General features: G+C 40.1%; 1 long non-coding RNA gene across 1 annotated transcript; it reads right to left on the reverse strand.

The window, feature by feature from the left end:
- Positions 1-1,177: 1,177 nt before the first annotated feature.
- On the reverse strand, positions 1,178-24,813 carry LOC127493949 (uncharacterized). Its single transcript, XR_007924583.2, has 3 exons — positions 24,646-24,813; positions 13,012-13,199; positions 1,178-3,851 (listed from the first exon to the last, which is right to left on the reverse strand). It is a non-coding gene; the product is annotated as an uncharacterized lncRNA (long non-coding RNA).
- Between the last annotated feature and the right edge of the window lie 464 nt (positions 24,814-25,277).

Consider the following 25,277-nt stretch of genomic DNA (forward strand, 5'->3'; position numbering starts at 1 on the left):
TCCTCTGTGCCATGAGCTCTGCAGTTCTCATGAGAAATCTTAGTGCTGGTTCCCTTTGCTCCTCTTCCCTTTTGGGCCAATATGAGCCCCAAAAAGGGAGAACTTTTTAGGGGAGGGCCAAAATTATGAATCTTGGAACTTCAGAGATGGTTCACCCTCCACCTCATCCTCCAAGCGGAAGAGAAATCTTTTGCTCTGTGATGTAAATAAATCCCCTCTGAGGAGGCCAGAAGAAGCTCCCTAAGTTGGTACAACACTTTGCCAAGTAAACAGCAGGTTCCACGCCCTGAGTATTTCACGATCTCTATCATGCAAACCTTTAACCCAGGTTGCCAGTAATGTTTGCTCAGAAAGTCCTGACTATACACAAATATGGACTATGAATTGCTTCCAACAGGGAGATCTCATACTTTTCTCATACGTGCCTTGGCAGCCCGGAGTCAGGTGGGGTAGCGGCCTCAATTCCATGTTACTGCTTATGTCCCTACCTGCTACAGTTGGTTATTTCTGAGTAGGTATGTGTATATTGCCTTGGATCTCAGCCATAATTAGTTTGGTATTTCTGAATTCATCTCCCTCATCCCAACTACTCCACAGCATGACATTCTATCAGCCTCCTCTTTTGTTTATGAAGGTACTGCTATGAGGAGAGTGGTGGAAGTTAGAAGTTGTAAGTAGAACAGGAAGTGGAAGTCTGTTCTCTCCCAACTCTGTTACCACTTACACTGTTTTCTGCCAAAATCTATCAGAATTTTAGGTAGCAAACAGAACCTTGAAAAATGCAAACAAATTTCCATATGAGCCAATTGGTTTTAAATATTCAAAGGTAAGAAAAAATGAACTGCATAAGTATTTGAATTGATAAAGCCAGGTTTTTATATTAGATTTACTTTTTTGTGGCATCATTTTATGTGTTTTTATCTCTATGGATAACAATGTAATAAATGCAAACTCGATAGAAACTGAACTCAAATGTGTAGACTTAAACAAAAATCACTGGAATATTCAGTGATTAATGACCAAGACAATGATGCTTCAACCCAGTGAATAAAAACAGAATGCGTACTCTAAATAAAATAAACAGCAAAATATAATTTTATTACATTAAGACAAAGTAGCATTTCTTTCCTAACCTATATTCATGATAATCACAATAAAGTTGCAAAAATACTCCAAATTTAAGGTATTCCAGTCTAGATAAAATCTAGGTGATCTACCTACTAAAAAAAAAAGGCAATACATTTCATATTGGAAAAGCTTTAAAGATAATTTTATTTTTTTACATTTTTCTTTTACATATTCATGAAATAAGTACTTACAATAATCTAATGTGCTCAAGACCTTTTTTGTTCATTTCTTCTTAGAGAACAACATACAGTTAAACTTTTAAAAATGTAGCTGCTAAAACATATTTGTTTTCCTCTTTATCTTGTGAATTTGAAATATAATGGTTTTGTTTTTGTTTCTGAAACATTTGGTGATTGTTAGTAAGATAAAAATAGTTCATTAGTTTTAATTGCAGATGAGGTCTATGTCTGATTTTTTTGGTCTGATTTATGTCTTCATAAATGAGTTCATAGTGGATTTTAGCACAAGACATGCCTGCTTTCTCAGTTGTTATTTCTGAAACATATTATTCTTTAAATTGGTAAATATTGATAATTTTATAATTGTATGTTTTAAATTAAATTTTAGCTTAGGCTCAGCAGATCTCTAATGAAGCAAATATATGCAATAATATTGAAACCGCAGTTTCTCCAGTCTACATGTTCTTGTATTTTTAATGACATCAGAATGAACTTTATGAAACCTGAGATTATTACTTGATGAATATTAATTCTCTAAAATTTGTTATGGAAAAGGTTTCCTGTCTCCTTTCAAACCAATGCAAAAACGTCATATCATTATTTGAAATGATTTATTGGTTGTTTTAAAAGCAGAATGTCAGACAAGGTGAGAGGGAGAGAGAGAGAAAGAGAGAAAGAGAGATCGATCTTCAATACACAGATTCATTCCCCGAATGGCTGCAAAAGCCAGCCTGTGCCAGGTTGAAGCCAGGACAGGGACTCCATCCTGAGCTTCCACATTGATGGCAGAGGCCAAAGCAGTGGAACCATTTTCTGTTGTCTTCACTGGCGCATTGGCAGGAAGCTGGATCAGAAGTGGAACAGCCAGGACTGGAACAGATGCTCTGATTTAGGATTGCAGCATCACAAGTGGAGGCTTAACTTACTATGCTTGTCCCAAAGTTTCTCTTTTATTTATACTATGGTTAACATATTCTTACTTTATCATCGTGAGTTATCACTTCAAAGGATTAGTGACTCACAAGCATTAAAAAGATGCTACTGCATCTCAAATTTCTTTGCTTGTGTAATAATGTTTTAATACCAGAGAATATAATCATGTTCTTCAAATACATTCAAAATATATGTAAATATTTAAGGTATTAAATTTCTCAGAGATTTAGTCCAGAAAAAAGTAATGGTTTCCTAATTTAACTTGCATGAAAATTATCTGGATTATCTGGAGGACTTATATAGATCCCCTTTAGAACATTATTTTTTGTCTAATTTTTACATACATGGAAGAGATGGCATTAACTGACAAATATAACTGTAAAATATTAGAATTATGTACATATCTTATGAAAATTAGATGCTAATTAAACTCTAAAATTAACTATTGAAAGGAGTCTGTATTTCTCAGATACAGTCATGGTTTACATAAATAGTAGCTGGTTTATTTTCCTATTGGAATGTGTGTTTTTATTTGAGAAACCTACACCTGCCATTGTTGCTAAACTATGAGGATTCCTCAGAAATGTTTTCCTTGCATTCTCTTTTTATTGCTTCAGTACCTATAAGAACATACGGGAATGATAGATGCTGATTTTGAATTGATAAACTTCAATTGCTATGTCATTGATCCACTTTCTAATTTGCCTCATTCTCTCAAATTCTTTCCTGTATGCTTGTCTGTAGATATGAGATATCTTTTGGATGAGCATTAAAGTAATCTAATGATGTTCTTTTTTCCCTCTCATTTTTCTGAGGTTAGAGTGTGACAGGAAACATATTGGTTAAGTTGCCAAAATATTTACTGAGACAATTTTTATAGCTTGTTTTACAAAAACATTCTCTTTTGATTGTTCCAATTTGATACAACATTATGAGAAAAAAAAAAAAAAACCTGAAACAGAATAATGAGAAGAAAGCATTGCAAAATAATAAAATAGCCCAATAAATAATTATTACATTGATATGTAAATTTAAGCCATATTCTTTTTATATATCAGCTTAAATTTAAATACTTCTAAATGATTAGAAATATTTCTGGAAGAATCAATTGAAAAACTCTCAATTAACAGATACTTTAGATTGAGAGAAATGCTCTACATAGAAAAATCATGCCTGCCTTATATTGGATAGACAGATGGCCTTGGAGAAAGAATAGGCATAGATATACAAAATATAGTTAAATAAAGGGAAACATTTCTTGGAAGGAGTTTTATTCCACTTTTAAATGATGGAGCTATGAAAAATGTACCACTGAGATTATCTAAATGCAGCAGAAGTCTGTGAAAGATAGTTTAATACTTACTCTCCCCAGTCACAAAAAAAGTGAGCACTTCCCAGCTTGCATGCCTTGGCTTAAAGCGTTGCCTCCAGTGGTGGTAGATATGCCGAGACATTGACCACCTCAGCCAAGGAAGGGTTGCACGGGCTTGAGATACTTGAACTCAGGAACTTCATTAGTCCATTATTCATTGTAATCAAATATCAGAGGCAGGCTACTCTATATAGATGACCTTCTTGCTGGCAGAATCCTTAGGTGACACATGACATCACCTAGACAGACAGGAAACATGTATATCTGTGTGTCTCTGTCACTCTGATGATAAAATGACCTGGGTTCAGTCACTAAGTGATCACCCTAATGACCTTATCTAATCCTCATCCCTTACCCAAGTTTCCACCCCCAAACACCTTGTTGGATTAAGTTTCCACTCTCTTGATATCCCACAGTGGATATTAAATTACAACACTTGAAGTCTTGGCAGACAATTGAACTATATCCAAACCATAACAGAAGACAACATCTTCCTTCTTGAGCAGATCTTGACATGTATTTCAATTTCCATAAACCGTACTACCTTATAGGTTTGATACTTTGAAAAACTGAAAAACCTGCTTGAGATCCCTTTTCTTGCAAAACCATCTGCTAGCTCACTCTCATCATGCCATTTTGTGCTGGTCTAGCCTCCTCATTTTTCTCCACTACTCTGCAGAGTATTTTTTAAATGATACAAGTATGATCCACAACAACAACAAAACTGGTATGACATTTGTGATAACTTACAACTTCTGTTCAATGAAAGACACTGTAAAGAAAGTAAAAAGATATGCCTTAGGGTTGAAAAAATCCATGTGATCTTTAAAGAAAACCTTTTCTTTAACCATAAGAATGCATTAATAATTACTCTGTAGCATTTCAGTTGAATGAAATACATTCAACTATGGCATTATAAATATAAAAATAATCGGAGTAGGCAGGCAGAAAGCATTATGTACTATGTGAGAAATGTTGCAAATCCCAAAATGTGTTTTTAGGACTCTAAAGCATATGTGGGAAAAGTGCATAGCCATACCTGGGAATACATAACAGTTTCGTGATGGTGTTCTTGCTCAGGTAGGAAGGAGTAGAAGGAATCAATATTAGCTGGAACTATAAAATTTCATTCCAAAAAAATTTTCAGGTTTGATATTGTCGCTCCCCCTCTTCGTGGAGGAACGACACTAAACCCTGCCTAGGCTTCACATCCAAGTCACGGCACCATTATGTCGCTCCCCGTCTTCGTGGAGGAACGACACAGGACCCTGCGCTGTTCTTTTGTCTGCTCGGCCCTCCCCGGGTTTGCTGCTGGTTCTTCCCGGGTTGGCTACTATCCCTTCCACCTCCGTGGAAGGGCGGTTCCCCCTGGCCACTTTCCCCACTTCCGCAGGGGAGCGGCACACCGCCGGCCGGCTCTCTCGGGGGCTGCACAGGTGTTCCTTCAGATAGATGTTCCCCTTAGATGTTCCTGGTGCATGTTGTCTCTCTCCTCCTTTATAGTCCTCCTCCGCCAATCCCAACTCGGCTGCCCACACGCCGAGTACGCTGCTCTCCTCCAATCAGGAGCAGGATCAGCTCCTGGAGGTCATCACTCAAGTTGGCAAGAGGCAGCTGCGTAGAAGCTGTTTTCTCCTCTCCCAGCGCCATATTGTGGGAGAGCAGATGCATAGAATAAGTCTTAATTCCAGTAACTCAGTCCAGTCCGTGTTGCTCCCCACAGATATATTTAAAATTTTGCCATATTCACTTAATATACATTATATATATACTAGTTTTTTTTAAATGGCAGATATATTAATATTACAATAACATAGTATTTGTGATGAGATTTTATAATGAAAGAATATATTATTTTTAAGGCATAAGTCAGTAAAGCACCACTTGTAATTATATTCCAAATAATATGGCACAAACTCATTTTCTAATTTTATATATTAACTTGAACATGAGAGTAAACAAGTGGTATTGGCTTTTTTGTGTATGGTTTATTTATTTCACTTTTCATAATAATCACCAGTTCCATCTACTTGGTTGCAAATGTTAGGATTTTATTCTTTGTTATGACTGAGTTATATACCTTTGTGTATATATACCATTTTTCTTCATCCATTCCTCCTGTGATGGGCTTATGTGTTGATTTCAGATATTGACCATTCTTAATAGTGCTACAGTAAACATGGGAGAGCAGATATCTCTTTCACAGGCTGACTTTGTTTCTTTTGGATATAGTCCCAGAAGTAAGATAACTGGGTCATAAGGTAAATTTATACCCTTTTCCATAATGGTTGTACTGGCTTGAATTCTCACCAATCATCATGTTTCACTTTTCTCTATAACCTTGTCAACGTTTGTTATTTCTCGACTTCTCGATAATTTCCATTTTAACTAGAGTGAGATGATAACATCATTTTGGTTTTAATTTGCATTTTCCTGAGAGCTAGTGATAATGCTCACATTTTCATGCCTTTGTTGGCCATTTTTAGTTCTTGCTTTGGGAAATATCTACTGAGATCCTTTGTTCATTTCTTAACTGGATCAATTGTTTTGTTGTTATTGAATTTCTTGAGCCCCTGGATATTAATCTCTTGTCACGTGCATAGTTAGCAAATATTTACTTCCATTCTGTCAATTGTCTCTTCACTCCAGTGATTGTTTCCTGGCTATGCAGAAGCTTCTTACTTTGACATCACCCCATTTGTCTATTTTTACCTTCATCGTTTGTGCTTTCAGAGCCTTATCCAAAAAATTGTTGGCTATGCCAATGTCTTGGCATGTTTTCTCTATGCTTTACTCTAGTCATTTTATAATTTCAGGTCTTAAATTTAGATCTTTGATCCATTTTGAGTTTACTTTCTTACAGAATGTACAGTAAGAGCCTTGTTTCAAACTTTCGCATGTGGAAATCCAGTTTTCCCAGCACCAATTTGTGAAGAGACTATCCTTTCTCAAGGGACTGCTTTTAGCACTTTTGTCAACTAAGTTAAGTCGGTTGTAAATGCATGGGTTTATTTCTGGAATTTTATTTGTTTCTATTCCAATTTGTGTCTATTTTTATGTCAGTATCATGCTCTTTTGTTAAAATAGAACTGTAGTAGTTCTTAAAATCCAGTATTGGCCTTGGCTTTGTTTTTATTGTTCAAGATTGCTTTGGCTGTTGAGAATCTTTTTGTTTTTCCATTTGAATTTTAGGATTTTTTTCCAATTCTGTGAAGAATGTCATTGTTATTCTGAGGGAGATTGAATTAAATCTATCTATTGCTTGGGATGATATGGATATTTTGATAATATTAGTTCTACCAGCTTATGAACATGGGAGGTCTTTCTATTGTTTAAAATTTTCTTTGATTCCTTTTATTAGTGTCTTTAATTTTGATTGTAGAGGTTTATTGTATCCATGGTTAAAGTTAATCCAAGGCACATAATGTTTTTGTAACTTTTTATTGAGATCATAGCAACGTCATTATATAAAAATGCTACTTATTTTTGTTGATTTTGCACGCTGCAACTTTGCTGAATTCTTTTATCATTATAAAATGAACTCTTTTCTCTTATAACAATTTTTGTCTTGATGTCTATTTTATCTATATTGTAATTTAGCCACTCTTGCTCACTTTTGATTTCTAAGGCAGATGTTTTATTTTAACAATGATTTATTTATTTATTTGAAAGAGTTACATTGAGGAGAGACAGAGAGAGAGAAAAAGAGAGAGAGAGAGATCTTATATCCACTTGTTCACTTCCCAAATGGCTGCAATAGAGAGAGAGAGAGAGAGGGAGAGATCTTACATCCACTTGTTCACTTCCTAAATGGCTGCAATGGCCAGGGCTGGGCCAAACTGGAGTCAGGAGTATCATCTGGGTCTCCCATGTGGGTGCAAGGGTACAACAAATTGGGCCATTCTCTTCTGCCCTCCCAGGTGCATTAGCAGGGAGCTGGACCAGAAGTAGAACAGCTGAGATTGAACTGGTGCCCAAATAGGATGTTGGCACTGCAGGTGGTGGCTTAACCTATATGTAACACCACAGACCCCAGAATTTTTATTTAAAAAACATACTTATATATTTTTTGGAAAACATATTTTTAATTTACCAGATAATGAAAGTCATAGTGTTCCTCTAAGTAAAAAATTCAACAAATAAAAAGTAAAAATGCAATAGTCCAGCAGGAAAATAGGCAAGGCTAATAAACAAAAATCAAACAAACAAAAAGAATTCATGTTCTCCCTTACATGTAGGAACTAAAATTTATCAGAAAAAAATCAAACAGCAAAAACAAGAAATACCTTTGTATATCACTTCTGCTGCAAATAATGTTTAAAATCTTTGTCAAAATTTTGTTAAGAATTGTGTGCTACTATCGTATTGATGATATTTTAAATTTACGTGAGTGAAGAACTAAGACAGATTTTTTTGTTTATCACTAAATTATTGTTTTCACTGGACATCAACTTGAAGCACAAGATTTGATCCAGTGTGGCCTGTACAAATGAGGAATTAGTTAACACTTTCACCCACTACTTCTCATAGGTAATATATACATTGGATATTATATATACAATTGGAAGACATAGAAGGGTCTGCTTGAAAATGCTAATGAGTAAGCTTTGGTGGCATTGGAACTTTAGGTGTTCAGATAAAACAAGACCATGGATACTCCTGACCTTCTTTATGTGAATAAGTTGCTGCAACAACTGGGTCTTGGCCAGGCTGAAGCCAGGAGCCAGGAGCTTATCCAGGTCTCCCACGTGGGTGCAGGGGCCCAAGGATTTGGGCCATCTTCTGCTACTTTCCCAGGCCATTAGCAGGGAGCTGGAACAGAATTGGAGGCACTACAGGTGACAGCTTAACTCATTGCACCACAATGCCTTCCCCAACATTTCTTTAAGTTTTAAACTCTTCTATTAGCCTTTAAAGTGGACATTATTATTATTCTATGTCCTTTTGCAGGAATCTCTGCAAGCTTTATGTGTATTGCCATTTCACACATCAGAAAGGATTCTCTAAAAAGACCCAGAAATGACCTGGGGATCACAAGAGGCTCAAATTCTGTGTCTTATTTGGTAACTGATATGTATTATGATATAAATACATTTTTTTAAATTTATTTGACAGGTACAGTCATAGTCAGTGAGAAAGAGAGACAGAGAGAAAGGTCTTCCTTCCATTGGTTCACTCCCCTAATTGTCACCATGGCCAGCACTATGCCAATCTGAAGCCAGGAGCCAGGTGCTTCTTCCTGGTCTCCCATATGGGTGCAGGGGCCCAGACACTTGGGCCATCCTCCACTGCCCTCCCGGGCCACAGCAGAGAGCTGGAAGAGGAACAACCGGGACTAGAACCTGGCGCCCATATGGGATGCTGGCGCCACAGGTGAAGGAATAACCAAGTGAGCCATGGCACCGGCCCCTCAATAAATATTCTTGGAATTTAATGAAATAATTATACAATTTATGCCTAAAATTACATACATTTCTTTAAGAATCCTCTTGATTGAACTCAGAATAATTTCAGAAATGCCTACAAAACTTGAGTCTTGTTTTGTAGAAAGGTTTTCACTGATTTATTTAAACTTAAAAATGTTTAAAAAGAGACTATCATTCACCAATAAATATTAATTACAGAAAAGTATAAGGGGATGGGGCCAGGGCCATGGCTCACTTGGTTAATCCTCTGCCTGCAGCGCCAACATCCCATATGGGCACCAGGTTCTAGTCCCAGTTGCTCCTCTTCCAGTGCAGCTCTCTGCTGTGGCCCAGGAGGGCAGTGGAGGATGGCTCAAGTGCTTGGGCCCTGCACCCGCATGGGAGACCAGGAGGAAGCATCTGGCTCCTGGCTTCGGATCAGCTCAGCGCTGGCCATGGTGGCCATTTTGGGGGTTAACCAACAGAAGGAAGACCTTTCTCTCTGTCTCTTTTTCTCACTATCTATAACTCTACCTGCCAAATTAAAAAAAAAAAAAGTATAAGGGGACTTAAATCCATTATAGAGTCTCTCTGGAGTTCAATGGATCTGCATTATCCTACCTGTTTTGCTTTCCTGATCTTCAATTTGGGAAAAGTTACCATTTTTTGGTTTCTTTAGTTTTCACCTTTCATAATCAGCAATGAATACAGAGAGATGATGTCAAAGAAACTCTGAAGCTAAGTATCCTTTACATCGTTAGACAGATCATGTGGCAAATTAATTTAGAATTTAATAAGTACAATCTAAGTTTATAGTTTCTTCCTCGATCATTTATTATCTCTGTGTTCTTGGTTAAAGTTTATAGCGCCTATGAAAATTTATGTCAAAAATTAAATTAAGTGAACTATATAACTGTGTTTTTAAAACACATACAATTCTGAATAACCATAGGCTAAAATTTTTTAGGAACTTTAAATATGTTTGTCATCCACTAATGGGTCCAGACATTGAACATTCAGAAATTACTCCCTTTATGGACATTAAAGCTGAGATGCCCTGGGTAGACAAAACTTGTATGCAAGACGAGACACAAGCCATTGAATACAAGTGCCTTAATAACTACATGACTGTCAAGTTGCCTCATTCCTTGTAAGGTTCTTTTGTGTTGCTATTTGCTATTCCTCATTTAGCTATTTCTTGCTGTTCCATGCACAGACTCTAAATCTTACTAATCTATATGAAGTTCTTGATGATACTTTACTCTGACATGTTAGCCTACTTACTCACATCCAAAGGGACTCTCACTCTGAAGTTAGAACCTAACAGATACTGATAAGCATTTAATCAGTCAGGTAGAGAGTATGATATATCAAGAGAAATTTCTTAATTTCAAGTTTGTTCTCCTGGCATACTCCAAATGATTAAGACATTTCAATTTGATACAATTCAAAAATTTTATAGAGATCTTCTTAATATCAGATTGATTTTAATTTAAATGTTTTGATAGTTAAGTTTTACAATATTGGCTAAACATCAATATTTGAATTCACAGATTAAGTAAAGCTGATTGCTCTCCCCCATTATTCAATCAACTGGAGGCCTAAATAGAACAGAAAGACTTAGTGAAAGGGAACATTGCCAGCCTGGTATGCTGGTCCATTGGTCGACCTCCTACCCTCACACTGGGATTGACACTACCAGTTTACCTGGTCCTTAGGCCCAGAACACAGCTTTCCTGGGTCCCTGGGTCTTCAACTTGCAAAAAGCAGACCACAGCACTTTTTAGCTTCTGTAATCTTATGAGCCAATTTTTCATGGAATAAAACTCCATAATCCTGAAGGAATTCCTACTGCTTGATATCTCCTTGCACTTATTTTTGAGTACAGTATATATTACATCTTCCATGTCCCATCTTTGAAATCAAGATTTTGTCTCTTTTTTATGAAACCACATCAACCCAGCATGTGCTGTCTTCCATATATCACTCTCAAAAGATTCTGTTTATTTTCAGCTAACACACCTACACCTGGAAACCTAGGCAAGGGCTTGATCATATGCTGTCTGACTTGGTTGCTGACATGTTCGGAGTAGCCTGAGCCTTATTATTCTACTTTATATTCTCCATAACTCTTAGCACTATCCTAAGTTCTTCTGTTTTAAAAATAAATCTTATTAATGTTTGAAAATGTTAATGATGTGACACTAACTCTGAAAGACAAGATACAAAATAGTACATACATAAATATTTTTCCAATTAGTGATAACAAATTTATGCACCTACAAAAACAGAAAAACTGAAAGGAAATATATTAAAATGAATGTCTAGCTTTATGGTGGTGTTTTGGGTATTTTTTTCTTTTTATATACATTTTTGTATTCTTCTATTTAGATTATAAGAAGCTATTATTAACAAAAATATCTTTTTTAAAAGATGTTTGACTTATTTCATTGGTGTCTCTAAATTGACCTTTGTCATATATGTATTTATACAGAGGAGATTTTAGCAAGCTCATAATAAGAGGTTACATCACTGGAAAAAAAAAAAAAAAAGGAAATTAGAGGAAACAAAGACCTGAATCAGATAAGTTCTTTTTTCTCAAAAGAATTTGTTTTAAAGCATGATTACAGTACCATAACTATTGTTCTATTTGTAATTTTGAGTATATTATAGGGAATAAAAATTGTAATTATATGAGCCATTAAACCATTCATAAAATATATATGATCTATCAGTTTTTTCATTCTCTTTAGTATTAGACATATACTGCTATTGTACAGCTGTTCATAGTTTTCTAAGAATTACAATTTCTCTTTGAATTACTAATGAACATGCTGTATTAATTAAGACTATGATTTTGGGGTTTTGCATATATTTGCTTATTTAATTATTAAACTAAACCTGCTATGTATGGATTAAATGCCAAATTCCAAGTGAAGAGAACTGTAGTTAAAAGCTATAGTAATGTAACAAAATTACATGGCAAAATATGACATGGAAAGGATGCTACATGAATATCTGATATCCTCTTGCATGAATTAGGAATTTGCCACAGTCTTGTGTTGCTACACACTTTTCCTACAAAAGTGGAATGGATAATTTAACAAAATATATCTGCTCATGCTATGAAATTTAAAAATATTCCTGCATTGATTCTCATTTTATACTCCTTTCATAATACCTGGAGGATTGTATCTACCCTAAATAATTATTTTATTTATTTATTTAGAGACAGAGGAAAAATAGCCCTATGTGCTAGTTCATGGTGTAACAGACATAACATCCAATTAAGAAAAGAGGAAATGGGACTGACTGGCATGATGGAGCGGTGGATTATTTTACAATAGTATAGTGAATGAAAAAAATTAGAATAATTAACAGAAAATTACACAACTTAAAATGACAATAACAATCTATAAATAGGATTAGCAAGGTAAGGAACAGTTAAGATCCTCAGTGATTTCCTGAATCAGTTGAAAATTTAAAACATTTTCATGCCAAATAATACTTGCTATATTTTTATAGCATAAGGGTGTTCATTTTTTTTTTTTTTTTTTTTTTTTTTTTTTTTTTTTTTGACAGGCAGAGTGGACAGTGAGAGAGAGAGACAGAGAGAAAGGTCTTCCTTTGCCGTTGGTTCACCCTCCAATGGCCGCCGCAGTTGGCGCGCTGCAGCCGGCGCACCGCGCTGATCCGATGGCAGGAGCCAGGAGCCAGGTGCTTTTCCTGGTCTCCCATAGGGTGCAGGGCCCAAGCACCTGGGCCATCCTCCACTGCACTCCCTGGCCACAGCAGAGGGCTGGCCTGGAAGAGGGGCAACCGGGACAGAATCTGGCGCCCCTACCGGGACTAGAACCCGGTGTGCCGGCGCCGCTAGGCGGAGGATTAGCCTAGTGAGCCGCGGCGCCGGCCTGTTCATGTTTTAAAAAAAAAAAAGTATTTATTTATTTGAAAGCTAGAGTGACACAGAGGGAGAGACAGAGAGTTCACCCACCTTCTGGTTCATTCCACAAATGGCCAAAACAGGCATGACATGGCTAGTTCAAAACCAGGAACTGGGAACTCCATCCAAATCTCCCACATGGGTGGTAGTAGCCCAAACGCTTGAGACATTTTCCACTGCCTTTCCACGCATGTTAGGAAGCTGGATCCAAAGTGGAATAGCTGGGACTTGAGCTAGCACTTCAAAATGGAAAAGCAGAATGTCAAGCTGTGGCTTAACACATTGCCAACCCCTAATCCTTTATTTTTAAGACAGATATTTATGATTACAAGTAAGCATTTTGAGCAAAATGATATCTTTTAGATACTGTCCCAAAAATGCCCCATAAACATTTCTAGTTATTTAAGTAAAATTGATTTCTAGATCTTCTGGATCTCTGATTTTGGGTTCTTGGCTAATAATAAAGGTAAGATGGGCAACAGGTATTAATTATTGCATGAGTCTCAAAACGTTCCCCCTCAGTTCCCAACCTTGGCCTTTAAAACTGTAGAGGCTTTGTTGTTGCAGCAACTGCTGTGTCATGCAGTGGTGGGCAAAAGGGAGAGAAAAATACACAGAGCAGGCTTTGATCCTTTCTTGAAAATGCGAACAGTGTCTCACGATAGAGATAGAGATGAGAAAGGGACAAAGTCCAAACTTACAAGGAGAGAAAGAGAGAGATGAGAGGTAACCAAGACGATGGGGAAAGAGGGTGCTAAGAGAGCTGCTTGTGTAAAATCAGCAACCCATTGAGTTACTCTCCAAGAGAATGTCATAAAAGCTGGTATTATTTACAATCTATCTTTGGGAATACTATATTTCTCTGAATGTGACACTATGTAGGAAATGTACCAAGCAAAATGTTTACATATGGAAGGATAAACGATGACCTTATTTCACAGAAAAAATCATGTTAATAGTGGTATAATATTAACTGCTAAATTGAGTATCTATCATCCAAATGTCATCATCAAATATCTCCATTTCTACTTCCAAACAACTCATATATGACTATTTCTCATCCCTTACTCTTCTAGCTGCTGAAAGTCTTAACCTGTCACTTTAATGTTCTTGATATTCCAGAGTAGCCAGTGACTCTTTTCAAATGTAAATCACTGGGCCCAGCACAGTGGCTCACTTGGCTAATCCTCCAACTGTGGCGCCAGCATCCCATATGGGTACCAAGTTCTAGTCCTGGTTGCTCCTCTTCCAGTCCAGCAATCTGCTGTGGCTTGGGAAAGCAGTAGAAGATGGCTCAAGTCCTTGTGCCCCTGCACCTGCGTGGGAGACCTGGAAGAAGCTCCTGGTTCCTGGCTTTGGATCAGTGCAGTTCCAACTGTAGCGGCCATTTGGGGGGTGAACCAATGGTGGGAAGACCTTTCTCTCTTTCTCTTTCTTTCTCTCTCTCTCACTGTCTGTAACTCTACCTGTCAAATAAGTAAATAAATAAACAAATAAATGTAAATCACTCTACATCATTCTTCCGACATTAATCCTACAATGGCTTCTCATCAAACTCAGTAAAATCCTCACCAAAACATTTAAAACACTCCCCTGCCCCCAGCATAAACCAATTCCTTCCGAACTCCACATTTATTTCCATCTTGGTACTTTGTACACTGAGTATCTAAAACATATCCCTGGCCCCTCAGTCTCTCAATCCCTGCTCTTCCTTTTTTTTCTTATAAAATTCATCAATATTTAAGACTATATCTTATCTTTATTTATTTATTGTCTGTATCTCCTTCCAAATGATGAGGAGTCTTCACACTATTCATGAAAAATGCATGTTCTGAAAAAAATGCAAGAATTCTAAGTATTTTTTGCAGAATAAGCTTATTTCATTTCATCTATCCCCACATTTTTGGAAGTACCCCTGTATAAGTCTATAAGGGCCAGAGCTTTGCCCTGCACACAGTGCTGAGACAACTACTAGATCAAAACTTTTCATCCTAATTTTAAATAGATGAATGGGTGGTTAGCACTCATTTAGGAAAATATTCTGACCATATAAATTCACAAGATCTATTTTGTTCTAGGTATTGTGATGAACACCAGGAATATAAAAACACAACACGAAAATTGCCTTCATGGAGCTCACTCTGCAAGAAAAGCAAGAAAGCAAATACAGGCATCAAATAATCAATGACAAATATTCAATTACATCTCTAAGAAATAAAACTCAAGAAAAATAATCAATTCAAGTTGAACCTAAATTAAGCTTTAAGAATATAATTAACTAAAACATATTGATTGTTCTGTAACATTTGCTATTTTTACTCTTTATTGTACTTTTTGTCAAAGAAAGCAGTAGACATGCTGTGATGATGTCAGTATGAGGAGAAAATGAGATGGAAAACTTGCTAAAAAATGGGACAGACGGTGTGGGAAGATGATGTATAATTATGTGCGCGTGGGCAGCCCACAATTCATCCTCCTTTACATGCTTCAGTGGGACACAGAGAAGGACCTCAGTTTATGAAGTTCCCCACTGCGAGCCCCAGATGATTGTAGTCTTAAATACACTAAAGACCCCATCACATCTGATCATTCATAAAATGACTTGAAAGATTTAGCATAATTGTAATGAAAAGAAATAGTTCTCAAGTAATTTTTAAATATCAAAAATTTTATACATGCATATTTAAGAATATCCCTCTCTGGCCTCAACTTAGATTCTGAATTAGTTGGGAAAAAAATGGTTAGCCTCATCAGATATACTTTATTCACTATTTTGCATGTTTCCAGATGATATATACAAATATAGTTTTGGGCCAGGTGCTGTTGTGCAGTGGGTTAATCCCCTGGCCTGAAGCACAGGCATCCCATATGAGTGCCTATTCTAGTCCCAGCTGCTCCTCTTCCCATCCAGCTCTTTGCTATGGCTGGGAAAGCAGTAGAAGATGGCCCAAGTCCTTGGGCCCCTGCACCCACGTGGGAGACCCAGAAGAAGCTCCTGGCTCCTGGCTTCAGATGGGTGCAGCTCCAGCCATTGCGGCCATCTGGGGAGTGAACCAGCAGATGGAAGACCTCTCTCTCTCTCTCTGCTTCTCCTCTCTCTGGGTAACTCTGACTTTCAAATAAATAAATAAATCTTTAATATATATATATATATATATATATAGTTTCTTAAAACTCTTACTGAAACTTTTTAATAAGATAAATGTGTGCCTAACAAATGATAATGTAATATCTTCAATTATTAAAGATCTTTACTCATTTATTTTTTTTGAGAAAGAAAAGTTACAAAAAGGAAGAGGCAGAGGCAGAAGCACAGAGAGAAAGATCTTCCATCTTCAGGTTTACTCCACAAATGACCAAAACAGCTGGAACTGGGCTGATTCAAAGCCAGAAACCAGGAGATTCTTCCAGGTCTCCCATGTAGATACAGGGATCCAAGCAGCTGGACCATATTCTGCTGCTTTCTCAGGCACATTAATAGGGAGCTGGATTGGAAGTGAAACAACCAGGACTCGAACTGCACCAATATGGGATCCCGATGCCATAGGCAGCTTTATCCACTATGCCACAGCATTGGCCGCTAGAAGTAATTTTTAATTTTAGTAACTAATCTTATGTAAATACCTACATCTAAATGTTTTCTAGACCATGGCTGGGTGTTGTTCTTGGGCTGCCTCTAATTTTGAAGAAGGAAGAACCCAAGTGGAAACACACATTTCTTCAGTGCCTTACTGTCATTACTAGAGCTTTTTTGCTGAAAGGCCCCCACAAAACACACCAAACTCCAGAGTAGGGAAAAGAGTTTACTGATGTGGGGAAACCTGACAGGCTGGAGGGAGAGAGTGGAAAAAGGGCCTGTGTATAATAGCAGGCCCTGTTTATAGCTTTGCAGGAATGGAGTGAGAACAGCAAATCCTGTTAGAATGGGGGTGGGGTTGCCACTTACGGTTGGGCCATTCAGTCACCTGACACCTAGTAAGTCAGGCTGGGTCCTGGAGAGGCCAAACTCAGTGTACAAGGTGGTCACTGGGCTGGAGCCCAAAATGACGTCTAGGCTTGAGATGGTGCCTTAGATAAGATGGCACCATTTCACTAACATGCCTCCCTTTTGTTGTTTATAAAGCAAGTATTGCATGGGATTATGTTGGCCCTAAAGGCCCAGGAGGGGTGGAGGGATGATGATCTATCTTCTAAAGCTACTTCCTACTGACATAGGGTGACGAGTCACTCTCCACTGGTGGGGCAACACTTCAAGTTGTGATCTCTAGGGTGGGGAGCCCAGTTATAGCCCTGTAGTAGCATTTGATTGACTGCCTGGTTGCTAAAGGCATTGGTTCATTCCTTATCACCTCCTGTAAACACTTAAGCACACAAAGTAGTATAAAAGCCAGGGTGAGAATAGTAGCCAATGGCATAGGAGTTGTATTAACCAAGTGGTGAGGGGACTCCATAGGGAAGAAGAGAAGAGAGACTTTTTCACTTAGGGTAGACTGTTTTATAGATGTGGCTATTTGTTGGAGCTTTTTAAAATTTTGGTCTACCTGGCCTGATTAATTAACATAATAACATTTTTTTCTCCCAGAAAAACATAAGTTCCCCCTTTTTCAAGTGTTATAAGGTCCAGAGCTTGCTATTTGCTAACACTACATCTGCCAGTGAGGTGATCTGATTTTGAAGGCCCGGAATAGCCTCTGCTGAAGTTTCAATGGACTTGGTGACCTCCTCTTGTAGTTGTTGGAGTTGTTCTTGGAACTGTTTCACAGAAATAACATTGTGGCCTAGAGCAGTTCCTGAGAGCACCATTGAATTCCAACCAAGGCTGGGAGAAAGATCGCTCGTTTTGTTACGGGGTAGAGGAATTAGTCTGTAAAAGAAACTCTGAGTAGTCCTATAATGTTAGACTGAGGGAATGAATTACCAGTACACATGGACTGGGTGTAGAACTGTTGATGCAAGTGTGTAAGATATAATTTCAAAGAAATGAAGTTCCAGGTGGGCTAGAGTGGGAGGCTACGGAAGTGAGGGTTATATTGATGACACAGGGAATGTTTGGTGACAAAAGCCCATTAGGTTGTTCTTCTGTTGGTAATCCAACATTTTGCATCTTGTCCTCCTGAATGTAGAGGAAGATGACAGGTGATTTTCTGAGAATTGAGGGTATAGGAGTTTGTAGAAGTGGAAACATTAGTATGAAGGATAGCTGCAATGGAAAATTCCCCAAGGGGGGCACATATAAAGCATCGTTGTTGGTAAAGGACCAGGGGTAAAGTAGAGTTGATAAAATAGGGTGAGGGACAGATTGATAAATTGTAGCCATGTTAAGGGAGGTTTGGCTGGGTTAATTAGCTGGACAGGTATTTAGGGAACTCCTTTACTATATCAACCACCACATCCATGGGAGCTAAGTGTAGACTCTGATGATTTCTATGGTTCCTTGGTGATCTCACATGTTAGATCCCGTGAACAAAGAGACAGATCTCTCAACCCCATCTTGCCAGGCCTGAAGGTAGGATTCAGTTATAGTGAAGGGTAAAAAGGGCTGGGCTCAGTGATCTGTGTCTACCTGTGGCCTTCAAGTCAGTATGAGTTTTTCTTGGGCAGGACAATATAGAATTGTTTTCCCTGGAGGCCAAATACATGGTCAGTATGGTAGTACTTGCAGGACCATGATGAACACCCTTCCCAGTAAGCATTGTTCCAAGATCCTGTGTTGTCCTTAATTAGACAGAGGTAACATGGATTTGCTCTAAAATGAGATAAATGATATCTAGTCCAGTCAACACAATTATATGAGCAGGTCTGAATGAAATTGAAGTACAGAGTAATAAGGCCCATGATGGGACAGAATATTATGTTAAGTAAATTAGCAGGTGTGGAAGTGGTGTAAATCTAAAATTGCCACACAAAATGTGTTCCTGGGACTAGTGTCTATGTTGGACAGACACAAAAGAGCAGAAGGGATGATATTATTGGGAAATTCATCATGGATATGGAAGAGGGAGTGACACAATAATAGGAGGTATGGAAAATTGTAAATCTCAAAAGGAGTGAAGTCTGAGAAGGTTCCTGGAGGTGTAAATCTTCAATATCTGAAAGGAGCCAAGAGGGGTGGATGGGCAAAGAATGTGTTTGATGCTCCTCCCACAGAAGCTGTAGGAAGAGTTAGTAGCAGTATAAGCGGCGGCCATTGGAGGGTGAACCAACGGCAAAAGGAAGACCTTTCTCTCTGTCTCTCTCTCTCTCTGTCCACTCTGCCTGTCAAAAAAAAAAAAGGGGGATCAGTACTTAACCGGTGTTGGAAATGGTAGGTGTCTGGGTAGTCACTGTTTCTTGGAGGCAGGTTCATTAAGCACAAAAGGGTCTGCGTTTTTAGGCACTGTTGGTAATGAAACTTGAGTCCAGGTAAACTTGGCTGTGAGTGGCCCTGTGGGAATAACTGTATAATGAGGGGGAAGGGAACAATTGAGGTGGGTAGAGTGGACCCAATGGAGGATTCCTTGTAACTTTGCTGCTGTAGGAGTAATGAGAATAACCCAGTAAGGTCCAGTCCATTTATCTTGGAGTTTAGTGGGAGTAGAGGGTAAGGAGAAGTGTGAAAAGGACAGAAAGACCTCGTCTCCCACTATAGTAGGAGGGAAGCTGTTTGAGGTAGCTGGACCTGGAGCTGGGAGTAGGTGTCTGTGTATTTCCATTACTCTGTTCAGAGATATCTGAGGAGAAGCAAAAGTAAATGGAGCAGCAAGAGTGGAGATTGAGATTTTGTAGCCGGAGGACTCAAGGGACATCCATACATCATTCAAAAGGCAAAATATTGAGAGGTTTTCTTGGAAGGGCCCTCATTCAGAGCAGGGAAAATGGGAGTAGTTCAGTCTGGACCAAACGGAACTCAAGGGAGAGTTTGCTAGCTAGGTTAAGAGGAAGGAAGGTTTAAAAGTCAGGGTAGAGTCCTCAGTGCCATCTGAAGGGTCAGAATGTGAGATGGTGGGAGAGAATAGAGGCCCTTGTAAGTTAGGGGCTCTGATAGATGGTGTGAGGAAAGAATGGTAAATGGTGAGCCAAAGATGAGTCTTTCTGACTTTTGTATGAAAACTGCTGTTGAGGCTAGCACCTGTAAACAGGATGCCCAACCCTTGACCGTGGGGTCTAATGTTTTTGAACGATAGGCTACAAGGAGCAAAAGAGGGACCAACTTGATGGCCAAGAACCCCTAAGGCTGTTCCTTGGTTTTCAGTGACATAAATAAGGAAGAGCTGTGCGAGATGTAGTACATGTAAGACAGGGGCCTGTGGAATAGCCTGTTGGAGCTTATGATATTGGGAGATGACTGGGGTTTTGAGGGGCTCCTGGAGAGATCCCTTTGTGGCTTTGTAGAATGATAGGGCTAGAAGGGAGAAGTTTGGAATCTGTGAACAAAGGCATCCTGCCAGACCTATAGAGGAAAGAATTTCTTCTTTGGTAGAAGGAAGTGGGAGGTTAGCTATGAAGTGCTTTCTGTCTACAGTGATAGTCTTGTGCGTGGGAGCGAGATGTATCCCAAGAGAGGTTACCTCAGATAAGCAAAGCTGTGCCTTGGTGAAGGGTACCTGATAACCTTTGGCTTCTAGAAAGTTGACGAGAGCAGCAGTCTGTCATTGGCTATCTATTTTTGAGGAGCCACAAAGGAGGAGGTCATTGAGGTACTGGAGAAGAAGGAGGGGGGATAGGTCCAGGGTACCTAGATCATTTGTCAAGTCCTGACCGAACAGGGTGGGGCTACTCCAGAACCCCTGGGTCAGTTTAATGAATACTTGGGTGTCATGGTCAGACCAGGTGAAAGCAAATATGTCCTGAGAGCTAGGATGTAGAGCAGTGGTAAAAAATGTGTCCTTTAGAGCCAGGACAGAGAAATAAGATGTGAATGCTGGGATGAAGAAAGGAGAGTGCATGGATTGGGAGCCACTGGGTATATGGATACTATTGCTGTATTCATAAGGCAGAGATCTTGTACCAGATGGATGGATCCACTGAGTTTTTAACCAATACTGAGGTGTTATAGGGGGCACTAGTCTTGCATAGTAGGCCCTAGTGGAGGAGTTTTGAAATTATCGGCCTTAGACCTCTAAGGGTAGAAAGGGATAGGGGATATTGTGGCTGGGAAGGAAATGTGGAAAGGTCTTGTAATTTTATCTGGATGGGAGGATGATGGGCTGCTACCGTAGGGTGACTGGTGTCCCATACTTGCAAGCTGACAGTGGACAGGGGACCTGAGATAGGCAGAGTGGCTGGGACCAGGTTGTCCTGAGAGAGAGGTAGTTAAAAGGGAGGTGAAGGCAGGCTGGAGGACAAGGCCAGTGGCCAAGAGAGAAAACCAGCTGAGCAGCAAACTGATAGAGTATGTCTCTCCCCAAGACATTGAGGTATGGCAAGAAAAGAGTGGGAGAAGGGCCTGGTATTAATTAAGCAGAGCAGATTGGGAGTCTGTAGGGGTCTGTAAGTTTTCCCTCCACTCTGACTATGGAGATTGAGGCAGGAGAGGTGGACCTCTAATACTGGGTAAGGACTGAGAAGGTTGCCCCTGTGTCAATAAGAAAATAAATTGGCCTACCGGCTACCATCACAGTTACCCTGGGATCCCACAGAGTGATGGACATAGTTGGGGGGCAGGAGTCTGGGCTTCTTCAGTCCTCAAGAGCCAGTCCTAAAATGTCAACCCACGGCACAGGTGGGGTGGATGGCCTATTGACTCAACAGACAAGAGGACTGTCTACTCCCTCATGGCCCTTCTGGTGACATTTAGGGCAAAGACCTGGTGGGTGGTCTCTGGGACTGGGACACATTCTGGCCCAGTAGCCCACTTGGTTACTTTTAAAGCACAAACCCAGAGGACTCCTGGAGTTAGTAGGACTCCTGTGGTTAGCAGGGTTACTGGAAGCAGCAGGATGCTGAAAATCTTTGGCCAGCCTTTGGAATTTTTCCTTTTGGGCTCTCTCATTCCTCCTATTATATACTTTAAAGGCCGCCTCTAGAATTTCTGCCTGTGGAGTCAATGGGCCTCTCTCAAACTGTTTTAACTTTGCTCTGATGTCTGGAAAACTCTGGGCAAAGAAATGATTCATGAAACAGTTACGACCATTGGGAGACTCTGGGTCTAAGTGGCATATTGGAGGAGAGTTTGCATAAGGCATTATTAAAAGGTAGAAGTATTTTCCTTTTCATCTTGAATAACTTCTCCAAGTTTATTTTAATTTACAGCCTTTCTGGTGGATTTTTGAGACCAGCTAATAATCTAGTAATGAAATGATTTCTGGCCATTATGCCACTGGGAGATTTGTACTTCCAATTAGAGTCCTATTTGGGTGCTGCATCTGCTCCTATGGGATGGGCAGGGTCAGTCTGATGGGTCTCAAAGGCATGGATACAGACTTGTTCCCAAACCTACCTTCACTCCTCTGGAAGGAGGTTATTGGAGAGGATCATAAAGACATAATAAAAAGTCAGATCATAGGATTGGGTTAAATATCAAAACTCCTTAATGTACATCATTGGATCAGATGTGAAGGAACCCAGTTTTTATTAGATATGTGAGAGATGAGCAAGTGAGAAAGGAACATGGATCCAGACAATGCCTCTCCGCCCATCACATCTTATAGAGTTAACTTGTAGGTGGGCTCCCTGGCTGCCATCCGGGAGCAAGTGACTCCAGGACTGTGTACCAGAGTGGAGGGGAGGACTCGAGGTGGTGGTGTGAGGGCAGGCACAGAACGTTGGTTAGGTGGAATGGGAGAGGGCAAAGGTCAGAATGGAGATTTGGTTTGTGATAAGGCACAGGGAGCAGGGGGAGGGGTAGAAGTGTACAGGGGCTGGTTTTGAGGAAAAGTCCAGCAGGGAATTTGAGATAAGGCAGGGAAAGTACAATGAGTGCTGTAGTAGAAGCCAGTGCTGCCTCCTGGAATTCCTAGGAGGGAGTGGGGATGCTGACGAGATAGCAAGGGCCAGAGTGGACGTGGGCTTTGGGTGAGAGGCGACAGTGCCAGGGCTTGAGCAGGAAGTGGCTAGGCCAGTGCTTGTGGTTTGGGGAGGTAAGGTGGAGGCTTGTCTGTGGGATCGAAGAAAAAAGGGATTTTGGCTTAGGCTCTGGACCTTTGGTGGGAACCTTGGATTCCAAAATGACCTGAGCCAGGGAAATGGAGGTACACAGAGAAGGTTTAGAACAGAGACAGAAAAAAGCTTGTGGCTCACTAGGCTAATCCTCCACCTGTGGCACCAGTACTCTGGGTTCTAGTCCTGGTTGGGGTGCCGGTTCTATCCTGTTTGCTCCTCTTCCAGTCCAGCTCTCTGCTGTGACCCGGGAGTACAGTCCCAAGTCCTTGGGCCCTGCACCTGCATGGGAGACCAGGAGGAAACACCTGGCTCCTGGCTTCGGATCAGCGCAGTGAGCCGGCTGTAGCGGCCATTTGGGGGGGTGAACCAATGGAAGGAAGACCTTTCTCTCTGTCTCTGTCTCTCTCTCTCACTGTCTAACTCTGCCTGTCAAAAAAAAAAAAAAAAAAAAAAAAAAAAAAAAAAAAAAAAAAAAAAGCTTGAACATATGGGAATCCTTCCACTTTTCCAAATGCTCACAAAAGTGATAGAGACCCTGAATAATGTCAGGGTCAAATGTGCCGTTAAGTGACCATTTGGACTGGTTGTCAAGGTCATACACGGGCCACGCCTGATTACAAAGAAAGATGAGGCAATGGTGTTTGAGCTCTGGAGCCAATCTGAGAGGAACAAGATGATTTAGGAGACAACCAAGAAGAGAATCAGGCAGAACGTGGGACAAGGAAGCTCCCATGGTGACCTGTGGGGTCAGACTAGCAGATATCAGACATCCCTGAGATGGGGAGAGTACGGGAGCAGAGAGTGGAGTTGTCACCCAGACCCACTGGAGCCCAGGGCATGACGCCCGTAGAAGGGAAACAGGGGATTGAATCGTCACCCACACTCACTGTTGCCCGGGGCCCAAAGTCCGTTAGAGGCAAGAGGTCACGGGAGTTGTGGTGCCTGGTGCCAGGACTTCAGGGAGAAGTCGTGCGGAACCACAGCCTGTAGAAAGTTGCAATGAAAGGATCCTCGGCCAGCCCTGTCTTACTTCAAGATTTTGAAGGGCCAATGTGTGGGTGGGAATCACAGAGCGACTGGTGGCAAAGAAGGAAGTCCTGGGGTGTGTTTTGTGGTTGACAGGAAGCCAGAATCCCAAAGCAGCTCAGATCCACAGAGGGAGAGCAAGGTAGAAGAGAGAGCCTGGATCCGAGTCACAGCACCAGTGAAAGGCCACCACAGAACACACCAAATGCCGGAGTAAGGGAAAGGGTTTATTGATGTGGGGAAACCTGAGAGGCTCGAGGGAGAGAGCTGGACAAAGGGCCCCTGGGTTAAAGCAGATCCTATTTATAGCTTTCCAGGCATGAGGGAGTGGCCACAATGAATCCCATTAGAGTGGGAGTGGGGTCGCCACTTATTATCGGGCCATTTTGTCACCTGACTCCCAGTAAGTCAGGCTGAGTCCCAGAGAGGCCAAACTTAGTGTACAAGGTGGCAGCTGGGTCAGAGCCCAAGATGGCCCTTTAGGTAGGATGGTACCATTTCACTAACAATTGCCCTCCATTGAGTCTCCTCTATGCTGGCTTTCCATTCATCCTGTCTCTCCCTGGTAACCTGCTTTACCTGTGCATCTCCACGTTTTAGAGGTTTCCCCATGGTGCTGTTTGGAAGGTCAGTCTTCTGCTTGTGGTCACAACACTCTGCATTCCCCTTCCTATCAGATTCTCAGTACCTCTCCTTACATGCCCTGTTCTGCCTCAACTCGCACTCTTCCCATTAAAGCTCAGTGAACCTCCCTTCCAAATAGCCCTACGGAACATCGCTAGTCAGGAAGTTCTCACTGTCTCCATAGTATCAGCAATAGTTATGTCGTTTTCTGGAGTAATTTCTGCCCAGGATTCCACCAGGGACTTATCTATTATACATTTACTGAGAAGTTAACTTATGCCAGGCTGTTTTTCTCACTTAATCCTCACAATAATCTTCTGAAGGAAGTACTACTATTATAAGTGTTTACTAATGATTTGCTTTCCTGTCAACTGCTGAATTAACAGGAATGCAAGTATATCAAATGTCTTAGGTAACTGTTTTCGGAACTTATCTGAAAATATTTAGCACTTCTTAAACTCTTAATTGCTCAGGGTTTTCTTTTTCTATTTTAACTTTTCTCATTTCCAGATACAGCTTTTGAGAAACTTAAGGCTTCAAGGTGACCCACTAACAAAATAAACATTTGAGGCTTCTCTCTATGGCCT

This window comes from Oryctolagus cuniculus, chromosome 4 (genome assembly GCF_964237555.1).
Source record: "Oryctolagus cuniculus chromosome 4, mOryCun1.1, whole genome shotgun sequence".
NCBI lineage: Eukaryota > Metazoa > Chordata > Mammalia > Lagomorpha > Leporidae > Oryctolagus > Oryctolagus cuniculus.